The sequence below is a fragment of the Scyliorhinus torazame genome, chromosome 24 (assembly GCF_047496885.1).
Source record: "Scyliorhinus torazame isolate Kashiwa2021f chromosome 24, sScyTor2.1, whole genome shotgun sequence".
Lineage (NCBI taxonomy): Eukaryota > Metazoa > Chordata > Chondrichthyes > Carcharhiniformes > Scyliorhinidae > Scyliorhinus > Scyliorhinus torazame.
Window position 1 is genome coordinate 40,047,445 of NC_092730.1, and position 12,394 is coordinate 40,059,838.

General features: G+C 46.1%; 2 non-coding genes across 2 annotated transcripts; both read left to right on the top strand.

Annotated features, from left to right (window-relative positions):
• The first annotated feature begins 2,741 nt into the window (after positions 1 to 2,741).
• Positions 2,742 to 2,813, top strand: trnam-cau (transfer RNA methionine (anticodon CAU)). The gene has a single exon. It is a non-coding gene; the product is annotated as a tRNA-Met (tRNA).
• A 2,740-nt stretch (positions 2,814 to 5,553) lies between these two features.
• On the top strand, positions 5,554 to 5,636 carry trnal-aag (transfer RNA leucine (anticodon AAG)). The gene has a single exon. It is a non-coding gene; the product is annotated as a tRNA-Leu (tRNA).
• The last annotated feature ends 6,758 nt before the right edge of the window (positions 5,637 to 12,394 follow it).

Genomic DNA, 12,394 nt, shown 5'->3' on the forward strand with positions numbered 1-12,394 from the left:
CTTAAACAAAGGCGATTACAATGGGATGAGAGAAGAACTAGCTAAGGTAGACTGGGAGCAAAGACTTCATGGTGAAGCAGTTGAGGAACAGTGGAGAACCTTCCGAGCGATCTTTCACAGTGTTTCGAAAAGGTTCATACCGACAAAAAAGAAAGACGGTAGAAAGGGGAAAAATCGACCGTGGATATCTAAGGAGGTGAGGGAGAGTATCAAATTGAAGGAAAAACATACAAAGTGTCAAAAATTAGTGGGAGACTAGAGGACTGGGAAGTCTTTAGGGGACAACAGAAAACTACTAAAAAAAGGCATAAAGAAGAGTAAGGTAGACTATGAAAGTAAACTGGCTGAGAACATAAAAGCAGATAGTAACAGCTTCTACAAATATATAAGACAAAAAAGAGTGGCTAAGGTAAATATTGGTCCTTTGGAAGACAAGAAGGGAGATTTAATAATAGGAGATGGGGAAATGGCTGAGGAGCTGAACAGGTTTTTTGGGTCAATCTTCACAGTGGAGGATACAAATAACATGCCAGTGACTGATGGAAATAAAGATATGATTGGTGAGGACCTTTGAGATGATTGTAATCACTAAGGAGGCAGTATTGGGCAAGCTAATGGGGCTAAAGGTAGACAAGTCTCCTGGCCCTGATGGGCTGCATCCCAGAGTGTTAAAAGAGATGGCTAGGGAAATTGTAAACGCACTAGTGCTAATTTACCAAAATTCACTAGACTCTGGGGTGGTCCCAGAGGATTGGAAAGTAGCAAACGTGACACCACTGGTTAAAAAAGGAGGTCGGCAGGAAGCGGGTAATTATAGGCCGGTAAGCTTAACTTCGGTTGTAGGGAAAATGGTGGAATCTATCATTAAGGATGAAATAGCGGGGCACCTGGAGGGAAATTGTCCCATTGGGCAGACGCAGCATGGGTTCGCAAAGGATAGTTCGTGTCTGACTAATTTGGAAGAATTTTTTGAGGACGTTACCAGTGCAGTAGATAACGGGGAGCCAATGGATGTGGTATATCTGGATTTCCAGAAAGCTTTTGACAAGGTGCCGCACAAAAGGTTGCTGCATAAACTAAAGATACATGGCATTGAGGGTAAAGTGGTAGCATGGGTAGAGGATTGGTTAACTAACAGAAAGCAGAGAGTGGGGATCAAAGGGGTGTTTCTCTGGTTGGCAACCTGTAACTAGTGGGGTCCCTCAAGGATCAGCGTTGGGCCCGCAGTTATTCACAATTTACATAGACTATTTGGAGTTGGGGACCAAGTGCAATGTGTCAAAATCTGCAGACGACACTAAGATGAGTGGTAAAGCAAAAAGTGCAGAGAATACCGGAAGTCTGTAGAAGGATTTGGATACGTTAGGTGAATGGGATAGGGTCTGGCAGATGGAGTTCAATGTTGCCAAGTCTGAGGCTATCCATTTTGGGAGGAATAACAGCAGAATGGATTATTATTTAAACGGTAAGATGTTAAAACATGCTGCTGTGGAGAGGGACCTGGGTGTGCTGGTGCACGAGTCGCAAAAAGTTGGTGTGCAGGTGCAACAGGTGATTAAGAAGGCTAATCGAGTTTTGTCTTTCATTGCTAGAGAGATGGAGTTCAAGACTAGTGAGTTTATGCTGCAATTGTATAGGGTGTTGGTGAGGCCGCATCTGGAGTATTGTGTTCAGTTTTGGTCTCCTTACCTGAGAAAGGACATATTGGCACTGGAGGGACTGCAGAGGAGATTCACTAGGTTGATCCCAGAGTTGAGGCGATTAGATTATGACGCGAGGTTGAGCAGACTGGGACTGTACTCATTGGAGTTTAGAAGGATGCGGGGGGGATCTTATTGAGACATATAAAATTATGAAGGGAATAGATAGGATAGATGCGGGCAGGTTGTTTCCACTGGTCGGGGAAAGCAGAATCAGGGGGCATAGCCTCAAAATAAGGGGAGGTAGATTTGGGACGGAGTGTAGGAGGAACTTCGTCACCCAAAGGGTTGTGAATCTCTGGAATTCCTTGCCCAGTGAAGCAGTTGAGGCTCCTTCTTTAAACGTTTTTAAGAAAAAGATTAATGCCTTTCTAAAGAATAAAGGGATTCGGGGATATGGTGAACGGGCCGGAGAGTGGAGCTGAGTCCACAAAGATCAGCCATGATCTCATTAAATGGCGGAGCCGGCTCGAGGGGCCAGATGGCCTACTCCTGTTCCTAGTTCTTATGTTCTTATGTCTTCTTCATTCATGGGACTAATGTCGGGATGAGACTGCAAGAAACATTCTGATAGGTATTTGCTTCAAAGCAAACAGGAACGTGTGTTATGTTTACTTTTGGTGTGAGGGAGAATGTAAATAGCAGAGAACAGCCTCGAATCCTCGACCTCAGGCTAATAACCCAGCACGCTTCCGCTGCGGCACTCTGCTCCTTAAACCAGGAGACACAACATTACTGCCCTGCGGTAGCCACACAACTATTCACTTCCTCATTTATTCTTTCAACAAGAACACACTTTTTAGCACACTGATTCTGGTCAGCATATTTCAGTTAATTTACCTTCGTGCTCAGTGGTTGTTCTGTGAAGGTGATGTGATTTCTTCTGTGACGTTGTTCTGATGGGAAAGTGGGAGTGACTGGAATCACCTTCATAGAATGAAGTTCGGGAACAAAGTTTCACCTCTTTGGGAACGTTGTTCACGTTGTTATTGATTTCTTCAAACTTTGCCTCAAGACCGACGCCGAAGAGCGTTAACCACGAGCAGAGTGGCGCAGCGGAAGCGTGCTGGGCCCATAACCCAGAGGTCGATGGATCGAAACCGTCCTCTGCTATTTATATTCTCACTCACACCAAACGGAAACAAGTTGCTATTGGTCAGCAGCACATCTGCGATTTTCTTTATTGGTATCAAAGTTTTGCTTTCAGTCTGATCCGGTCTTGGACACCTGTTCTTCAGCTACCCACACTGCAGTCGATGTGACTAAGTTGACTTCTCCCAGAACACTCTTCTGGCGCCTCTACTGGGTGACCGTTCACCTGTTTGGACACTGGAGGGGTTGTTCGGCTCCATGTCTCTGAAACCAGCACAGGGAGCAGCTTAGGAGAGATATTGCAGTCGCCAGAATGCAACTCTCCAATTGGATACTTCACGTCTCTCAGATCTTAGACATTCAATACCGTCGTGCGAGGAACAGGTTGAGCGGGAATTTGGTCCTTGTTGATTGGAGCAAACTGATGAATGCAGCAATGAGAAGCTCCTTAACCCCCAGCAGTTTGGACAACGATGGCACTCAGATACAGGACTGCCTGGGGTTCAAAATTAGGAAAAGCATATCTTGTTTGAAAGGAAATGACGATGAAGATAGAATTTAAGTCGATTTGTGCACGGATCTTAAATTTGACGCGAGCGCATCAGGATGGCCGAGCGGCTAAGGAGCTACGTTCAGGTCGCAGTCTCTTCTGGAGGCGTGGGTTCCACTCACACCCCTGATTTTGACTTTTCCTCCACGAGGTTAAATTTTTCCAGGAAGATCCAATAGCTCCCTTTCAGTGGAAAAACATTGGCCTCAGGGCATCAGATTCCGCTTAAATACGCACAGCAAGACTCCACAGGCAAAAGCGCAGTTAATGACTCTATAACTTGCTTCAGTAAACTGGTTGAGGAATGAATATTGATCCCAGGACTCCGGGACAAATTCGTCTTCATTTCTTGTAAGTAGTCTGGCTGGTTGGATTGTTCACATCCGTCCGAGAGGGAAAATGGGAAATCTGTTTCTATTGTGATTCATTGCTCGATAAAGCTTTATTTCCTTGTTGGCCCCCTGTGAGTTATTACTGGATATCGTTCTATATCTATATTGCCCCTCTGTGGGGTACTGCTCGATAACGTTTCCGTCCAGCTTTGACAAAGGGTCACCTGGACTCGAAACGTTTGCTCTTTTCTCTCCCTTCAGATGCTGTCAGACCGTCTGAGACTTTAAAGAATTTTCTCTGTGGTTCCCTATGTGTGAGCTTTACAATGTTGTAATGTGCCATGCTGCCTCCTTCATTCCTGGGACTAATGTCAGGATGAGACTGCAAAAAGTTTCTGATAGGTATTTGCTGCAAAGCAAACATGAATCTGCGTTATGTTAACTTTTGGTGTGAGGGAGAATGTAAATAGCAGAGAATAGCCTCGATTCCTCTACCTCTGGCTAATGGCCCAGCACGCTTCCACTGCGCACTCTGCTCCTTAAACCAGGAGCTACAACATTACTGCCTTGCGGTAGCCACACAACTATTCACTTCCTTATTTTTTCTTTCAACAGGAACACACTTTTGAACACACTAATACTGGTCAGCATAGTTCAGATAATTTATTTTCGTGCTGAATGGTTGTTCTGTGAAGGTGATGTGATTGATTCTGTGACGTTATTCTGATGGGAAAGTGGGGAGTGACTGGAATCACCTTCATAGAATGAAGTTCGTGACGGAAGTTTCACTCTCTGGGAACATTAATCACGCTGTTACTGATTTCTTCAAATCTTGCCTCAAGTCCGACCCCGAAGAGAGTCAACCACGAGCAGAGTGGCGCAGCGGAAGCGTGCTGGGCCCATAACCCAGAAGTCGATGGATTGAAACCATCCTCTGCTATTCGTGTTCTCACTCACACCAAACGGAAACAAGTTGCTATTGGTCAGCAGCACATCTGCGATTTTCTTTATTGGTATCAAAGTTTTGCTTTCAGTCTGATCCGGTCTTGGACACCTGTTCTTCAGCTACCCACACTGCAGTCGATGTGACTAAGTTGACTTCTCCCAGAACACTCTCCTGGCGCCTCGACTGGATGACCGTTCACCTGTTTGGACACTGGAGGGGTTGTTCGGCTCCATGTCTCTGAAACCAGCACAGGGAGCAGCTGTGGAGAGAGATTGCAGTCGCCAGAATGCAACTCTCCAATTGGATACTTCACGTCTCTCAGATCTTAGACATTCAATACCGTCGTGCGAGGAACAGGTTGAGCGGGACTTTGGTCCTTGTTGATTGGAGCAAACTGATGAATGCGGCAATGAGAAGCTCCTTAACCCCCAGCAGTTTGGACAAGGATGGCACTCAGATACAGGACATTGGGTGGGGTTCAAAAGTAGCGAAAGCATATCTTGTTTGAAATGAAATGACGATGAAGATAGAATTTAAGTCGATTTGTACACGGAACGTAGTTTTGACGCCAGCGCGTCAGGATGGCCGAGTGGCTATGGCGCTGCGTTAAGGTCGCAGTCTTCTCTAGAAGCGTGGGTTCGAATCGCACTTTTGACATTAACTTTTCCTCCACGAAATGTTCAACCCCAGGAAGATCCAATACCTCACATTCAATGGGCAAGTGGTGGTACGGACTTTGTAGATTGGAGCAAACTGATCAATGCAGAAATGAGAGCTCCTTAACACACAGCGTCTTGGAGAAGGATGGCACTCAGATACAAGAGTCTGGCTGGCGTTCAAAAATAGTAAAACCTCATCTAGTTTGAAATGAAATGAAGATGAAAATTGAATTAAAATCGATTTGCCCATGGAGCATATCTTTGATCGCAGCGCGTCGGGATGGCCGAGCGGTCGAAGGCGCTGCGTTAAGGTTGCAGTCTCCTCTGGAGGCGTGATTTCGAATCCCACTTCTGACATTAACTTTTCCTCCACGAGGTTACGTGTTTCCAGCTAAGCGTTCAACACCAGGAAGATCCAATACCTCCGATTCAATTGGGAAGCGGTGGCGTAAAGACATGAGATTCCTGCTCACATTCGCAAAGCAAGGCCCAACAGACAGAAGCCCAGCCCATGACTGGATGATCTGCTCTGTGAGCCTGGTTGAGGAAATAATATTGATCGCAGGACGCCGGGTAACATTTCTCTTCTCTTGTTGTAAATAGTCTGGCTGGTTCGAATGTCGAGGTGTCTCAGTTGACCTCTCCTAGAAACCTATTCTGCCGCCTTTACTGGATGAACTTCCTGCTGTTTGGACACTTAAGGGTTCTTCGGCTACTTGTCTGTGAAAGCAGCAGCAATGGAGAGTGATTCGAGTCGCCAGAATGCAACTCTCCAATTGGATCCTTCACTCCACTCATATCTTACACTCTCAATACTTCGTGTGAGGAACAGTAAGGCGGCAGTTCGGACTTTCTTGATTAGAGAAAACTGTTCAATGCAGCAATGAGAATTTTCTTAAACACCACCGGCTTGGAGAAGGATGGCACTCAGACACAAGACTCTGCTGTGGTTCAAAAATATTAAAATCACATCAAGCTTGGAATGTAAAGACAATGAAGATAGAATTTAAATAGATTTGTGCACGGAGCACACATTTTGTCGCAACGTGGCAGGGTGGCCGAGCGGTCGCAGGCGCTGCGCTAAGGTCTCAGTCTTTTCTGGAGGCGTGGGTTCGAATCCCACTTCAGACATTAACTTTTCCTCCACGCAATATTCAACCCCAGGAAGATCCAATACCTCACATTCAATGGGCAAGCGGTGAGCTCAGGACATGGGATTCCTGCTTGAATTCGTACAGCATGACCCGAAAGGCAGAAGCCCAGTTCATGACAGGAGTAGTTTAAATCCTGCCGGTGGCCAGGGACAGCACGGTGCGACTGCAAGTCAGGCAGGTAACGGGAAGCAGCAGTCAGGAACTCAGGAGCCTCAGCACTTGACCCTGTCCAACAGGTATGAGGCACTTGCTCCCTGTGTGAATGGCGAACAGGGCTGCAGGAAGGATGAGTCAGCTGACCAAGGCACCATGGTTCAGCAGGCTATTCAAGGGGAGGGAGTAAATAGGCAAGTTGTAGTTGTAGGGGATTCTATTATCAGGGGGATAGATAGTATCCTTTGTGAGCAGGATAAAGGGTCCCACATTATAAGTTGCCTGCCCGGTGCTAGGGTGCGGGGCATCTCTGACCGGCTTGAAAGGATACGGGTGAGGGAGGGGGCGGACCCAGTTGTTGTGGTCCATGTCGATACCAACAACATAGGAAAGTCTAGAAAAGAGGACCTGTTTAGAGATTATAAAGAGCTAGGATTCAAATTAAAAAACAGGTTCTCAAGGGTCATAATCTCCGGATTCCTGCCCGAGCCACGTGCAAATTGGCATAGGGAGGCAAGAATAAGGGAAGATAATACGTGACTGAAAGAGTGGTGTGGGAAAGAGGGGTTCCTTTTCATGGGACACTGGCATCAGTTTTAGGACAGGGGGACCTATACCGTTGGGATGGTCTCCACCTGAACCGAGCTGGGACCAGTGTTCTGGCGAAAAAAGTAAATAGGGTGGTCAGTCGGACTTTAAACTAGAGAATGGGGGGGGGGGGGGCGAGGGGAGTCAGGGAACCATGAGGTGAAGTAATCAGTGGGAAGCGTAGCTGCTTAGGAATACAAAAACGCACGAAAAGACCGAACTCAGGAGAGGTTACGATAGTCCCCGTCCCACAAAATATGACACAGTGTATGGAAAGCCTCAGTAAACCAAGGTCCACCACACTAAGAAAACAAAAAGGGACGGTCAATAGAGAATTAAAGGTGCTATATTTAAATGCGCGCAGTGTACGGAACAAGGTAGATGAGCTTGTGGCCCAGATTGTGACTGGCAGGTATGATGTGGTAGGCATCACAGAGACGTGGTTGTAGGGGGTTCAGGACTGGCATTTAAACCTCCAGGGATTCACAACCTATCGAAGAGACAGAGAGGTGGGCAGAGGGGGCGGGGCTGACTTGTTAATTAGGAATGAAATTAAATCGATAGCACTAAACGACATAGGGTCAGATGATGTGGAGTCTGCGTGGGTAGAGTTGAGGAACCACAAAGGCAAAAAAAACCCATAATGGGTGTTATGTACTGGCCTCCTAACAGTGGTCAGGACCAGGGTCACAAAATGCACCACGAAATAGAAAGTGCGTGTCAGAAAGGCAAGGTCACAGTGATCATGGGGGACTTTAATATGCAGGTGGACAGGGTAGATAATGCTGCCAGTGGACCCAAGGAAAGGGAATTCATTGAATGTTTACAGGAGGGGTCTTTTTGGAACAGCTTGTGATGGAGCCCACGAGGGGACAGACCATTCTGGACTTAGTTATATGTAATGAGCCAGAATTGATTAAAGATCTTAAAGTAAGGGAACACTTAGGAGGCAGTGATCATAACATGGTAGAATTCAATCTCCAATTTGAAAGAAAGAAGATAGAATCAGATGTAAAGGTGTTACAGTTAAATAAAGGTAACTACAGGGGCATGAGGGAGGAACTGACGAAAATCGACTGGGAGCAGAGCCTAGTGGGAAAGACAGTAGAACAGCAATGGCTGGAGTTTCTGGGAGTAATTGAGGGCACAGTACAGATGTCTGTCCCAAAGAAAAGAAAGGTTATCAGAGGGGAGATTAGGCAGCCATGGCTGACAAAGGAAGTTAGGGAATGCATCAAAACAACAGAGAAAGCCTATAATCTGGCAAAGAGTAGTGGGAAGTCAGAAGATTGGGAAGGCTACAAAAACAAACAGGATAACAAAGAGAGAAATAAAGAAAGAGAGGATCAATTATGAAGGTAGGCCAGAAAGTAACATTAGGATTGATAATAAAAGTTTCTTTAAATACATTAAAAACAAACGGGAGGTAAAAGTAGACATTGGGCCGCTCCAAAATGTCCCTGGTAATCTAGTGATGGGAGAGAAGGAAACAGCTGAGGAACTAAATAAGTACTTTGCGTCAGTCTTCACAGTACAAAGAACAAAGAACAAAGAAATGTACAGCACAGGAACAGGCCCTTCGGCCCTCCAAGCCCGTGCCGACCATACTGCCCGACTAAACTACAATCTTCTACACTTCCTGGGTCCGTATCCTTCTATTCCCATCCTATTCATATATTTGTCAAGATGCCCCTTAAATGTCCCTATCGTCCCTGCTTCCACTACCTCCTCCGGTAGCGAGTTCCAGGCACCCACTACCCTCTGCGTAAAAAACTTGCCTCGTACATCTACTCTAAACCTTGCCCCTCTCACCTTAAACCTATGCCCCCTAGTAATTGACCCCTCTACCCTGGGGAAAAGCCTCTGACTATCCACTCTGTCTATGCCCCTCAATATTTTGTATACCTCTATCAGGTCGCCCCTCAACCTCCTTCGTTCCAGTGAGAACAAACCGAGTTTATTCAATCGCTCCTCATAGCTTATGCCCTCCATACCAGGCAACATTCTGGTAAATCTCTTCTGCACCCTCTCTAAAGCCTCCACATCCTTCTGGTAGTGTGGCGACCAGAATTGAACACTATACTCCAAGTGTGGCCTAAGTAGAAGACATGAGTAATATCCCAACAATTCAGGAGAGTCAGGGGGCAGAGTTGAATATGGTATCCATCACAAAGGAGAAAGTGCTAGAGAAACAAAGAGGTCTAAAAATTGATAAATCTCCGGGCCCAGATGGGATACATCCTAGAGTTCTAAAGGAGATATCTGAAGAAATAGTGGAAGCGTTAGTTATGATCTTTCAAAAGTCACTGGAGTCAGGGAAAGTCCCAGAGGATTGGAAAATCGCTGTTGTAACCCCCCTGTTCAAGAAGGGAACAAGGAAAAAGATGGAAAATTATAGGCCAATTAGTCTATCCTCGGTTGTTGGCAAGATTCTAGAATCCATTGTTAAGGATGAGATTTCTAAATTCTTGTCAGTACGGGGTCGGATCAGGACAAGTCAGCATGGATTTAGTAAGGGGAGGTCGTGCCTGACAAACCTGTTAGAGTTCTTTGAAGAGATAACACATAGGTTAGACCAAGGAGAGCCAATGGATGTTATCTATCTTGACTTCCAAAAGGCCTTTGATAAGGTGCCTCACGGGAGACTGCTGAGTAAAATAAGGGCCCATGGTATTCGAGGCAAGGTACTAACATGGATTGACGATTGGCTGTCAGGCAGAAGGCAGAGAGTTGGGATAAAATGTTCTTTTTCGGAATGGCAACCGATGACGAGTGGTGTCCCGCAGGGTTCAGTGTTGGGGCCGCAGCTGTTCTCTTTATATATTAACGATCTAGATGACGGGACTGGGGAAATTCTGGCTAAGTTTGCCGATGATACAAAGATAGGTGGAGGGGCAGGTAGTATGGAGGAGGTGGGGAGGCTGCAGAAAGTTTTAGACAGTTTAGTAAAGTGGTCCAAGAAATGGCTGATGAAATTCAACGTGGGCAAGTGCGAGGTCTTGCACTTTGGAAAAAAGAATAGAGGCATGGACTATTTTCTAAACGGTGACAAAATTCATAATGCTGAAGAGCAAAGGGACTTGGGAGTCCTAGTCCAGGATTCTCTCAAGGTAAACTTGCAGGTTGAGTCCGTAATTAAGAAAGCAAATGCAATGTTGTCATTTATCTCAAGAGGCTTGGAATATAAAAGCAGGGATGTACTTCTGAAGCTTTATAAAGCGTTAGTTAGGCCCCATTTAGAATACTGTGAGAAATGTTGGGCCCCACACCTCAGGAAGGACATACTGGCACTGGAGCGGGTCCAGCGGAGATTCACACGGATAATCCCAGGAATGGTAGGCCTAACATACGATTAACGTCTGAGGATCCTGGGATTATATTCATTGAAGTTTAGGAGGTTGAGGGGATATCTAATAGAAACTTACAAGATAATGAATGGCTTAGATAGGGTGGACGTAGGGAAGTTGTTTCCATGAGCAGGGGAGACTAGGACCCGGGGGCACAGCCTTAGAATAAAAGGGAATCACTTTAGAACAGAGATGAGGAGAAATTTCTTCAGCCAAAGAGTAGTGGGTCTGTGGAATTCATTGCCACAGAGGGCGGTGGAGGCCGGGACGTTGAGTGTCTTTAAGACAGAAGTTGATAAATTCTTGATTTCTCGAGGAATTAAGGGCTATGGAGAGAGAGCGGGTAAATGGAGTTGAAATCAGCCATGATTGAATGGTGGAGTGGACTCGATGGGCCGAATGGCCTTACTTCCGCTCCTATGTCTTATGGTCTTATGGTCCCTCTGTAACTTGTAACATCCTTCCGCACTATCCACAACTCCACCGACTTTAGTGTCATCTGCAAATTTACTCACCCATCCTTTTTTACAGCATTTTCTCTGTGGTTCCCCATTTTTTACCTTTACCTTAGACTCTCAATACCTTCGTGTGAGGAACAGGTCGGCGGGAGTTCGGTCTTTGTTGATTGCAGCAAACTGATCAATGCAGCAATGAGAAGCTCGTTAAACACCAGCGGCTTGGAGAAGGACGGCACTCAGATAGAGGACTCTGGCTGGAGTGCAAAAATAGGAAAAGCACATGAAGTGTGAAAAGAAATTACGATGAATATAGAATTTAAATCGATTTGTGCACGGAGCATATGTTTTGTCACAAAGCGTTAGGATGGCCGAGCGGTCGAAGGCGCTGCGTTAAGTTTGCAGTCTCCTCTGGAAGCGTGCGTTCGAATTCCCTTCTGACATTAACATTTCTTCCACGAAGTTATGTTCCTCAAACAAAATGTTCAACCCCAGGAAGATCCAATACCTCCGGTTCAATTGGGAAGTGGTGGCCTCAGGACATGAGATGAACTTCCTCCTGTGTGGACACAGAAGGGGTTCTTTGGCGACTTGTCTGTGAAAGCGGCACCAGAAGCAGCTGTGGAGAGAGATTCCAGTCGCCAGGATGCAACTGTCTAATTGGAGCTTTCACGCCGCTCAGATCTTAGACTCTCAATACCTTCGCGTGAGGAACAGGTAGGCGGCAGCTCGGTCTTTGTTGATTGGAGCAAACTGATCAATGCAGCAATGAAAAGCTCCTTAACCCCCCAGCGGCTTGGAGAAAGATCGCACTCAGATGCAGGTCTCTGGCTGGGGTTCAAAAATAGGAAAAGCACATCTTGTTTGAAAGGAAATTACGAAGAAGATAGAATTTAAATCGATTTGTGCACGGAGCATATCTGTTGCCACAGCGCGGCAGGGTGGCCGAACGTTCGAAGGCGCTGCTTTAAGGTCCCAGTCGCAGCATTAAGATCGCAGTCTTCTCTGAGGCCTGTGTTCGACTCCCACTTCTGACATTAACTTTTCTTCCACGAGGTTACATTTCTCCAGCAAAATGTTCAACTACCAAACATCCAATACCTCCAATTCAATGGGGAACCGTTGGCCTCAGGACGTGAGATTCCTGCTTAAATTGGCACAGCAATACCCCACTGGCAAAATCCCAGCTAGTGACCGGATAATCTGCTCAGTGACTCTGGTTGAGGAATTAATATGGATCCCAGGACTCCGGGCAAAATTCCTCTTCACTTGTTGTAAATAGTCTTGCTGGTTGGATTGTCGAGGTGACTCATTTAACCTCTCACATAATCCTCTTCTGCCGCTTTTACTGCATGAAACTCCTCCTGTTTGGACACTGAAGGTGTTTTTTGGCTACTTGTCTGTGAATGCAGAAGCAG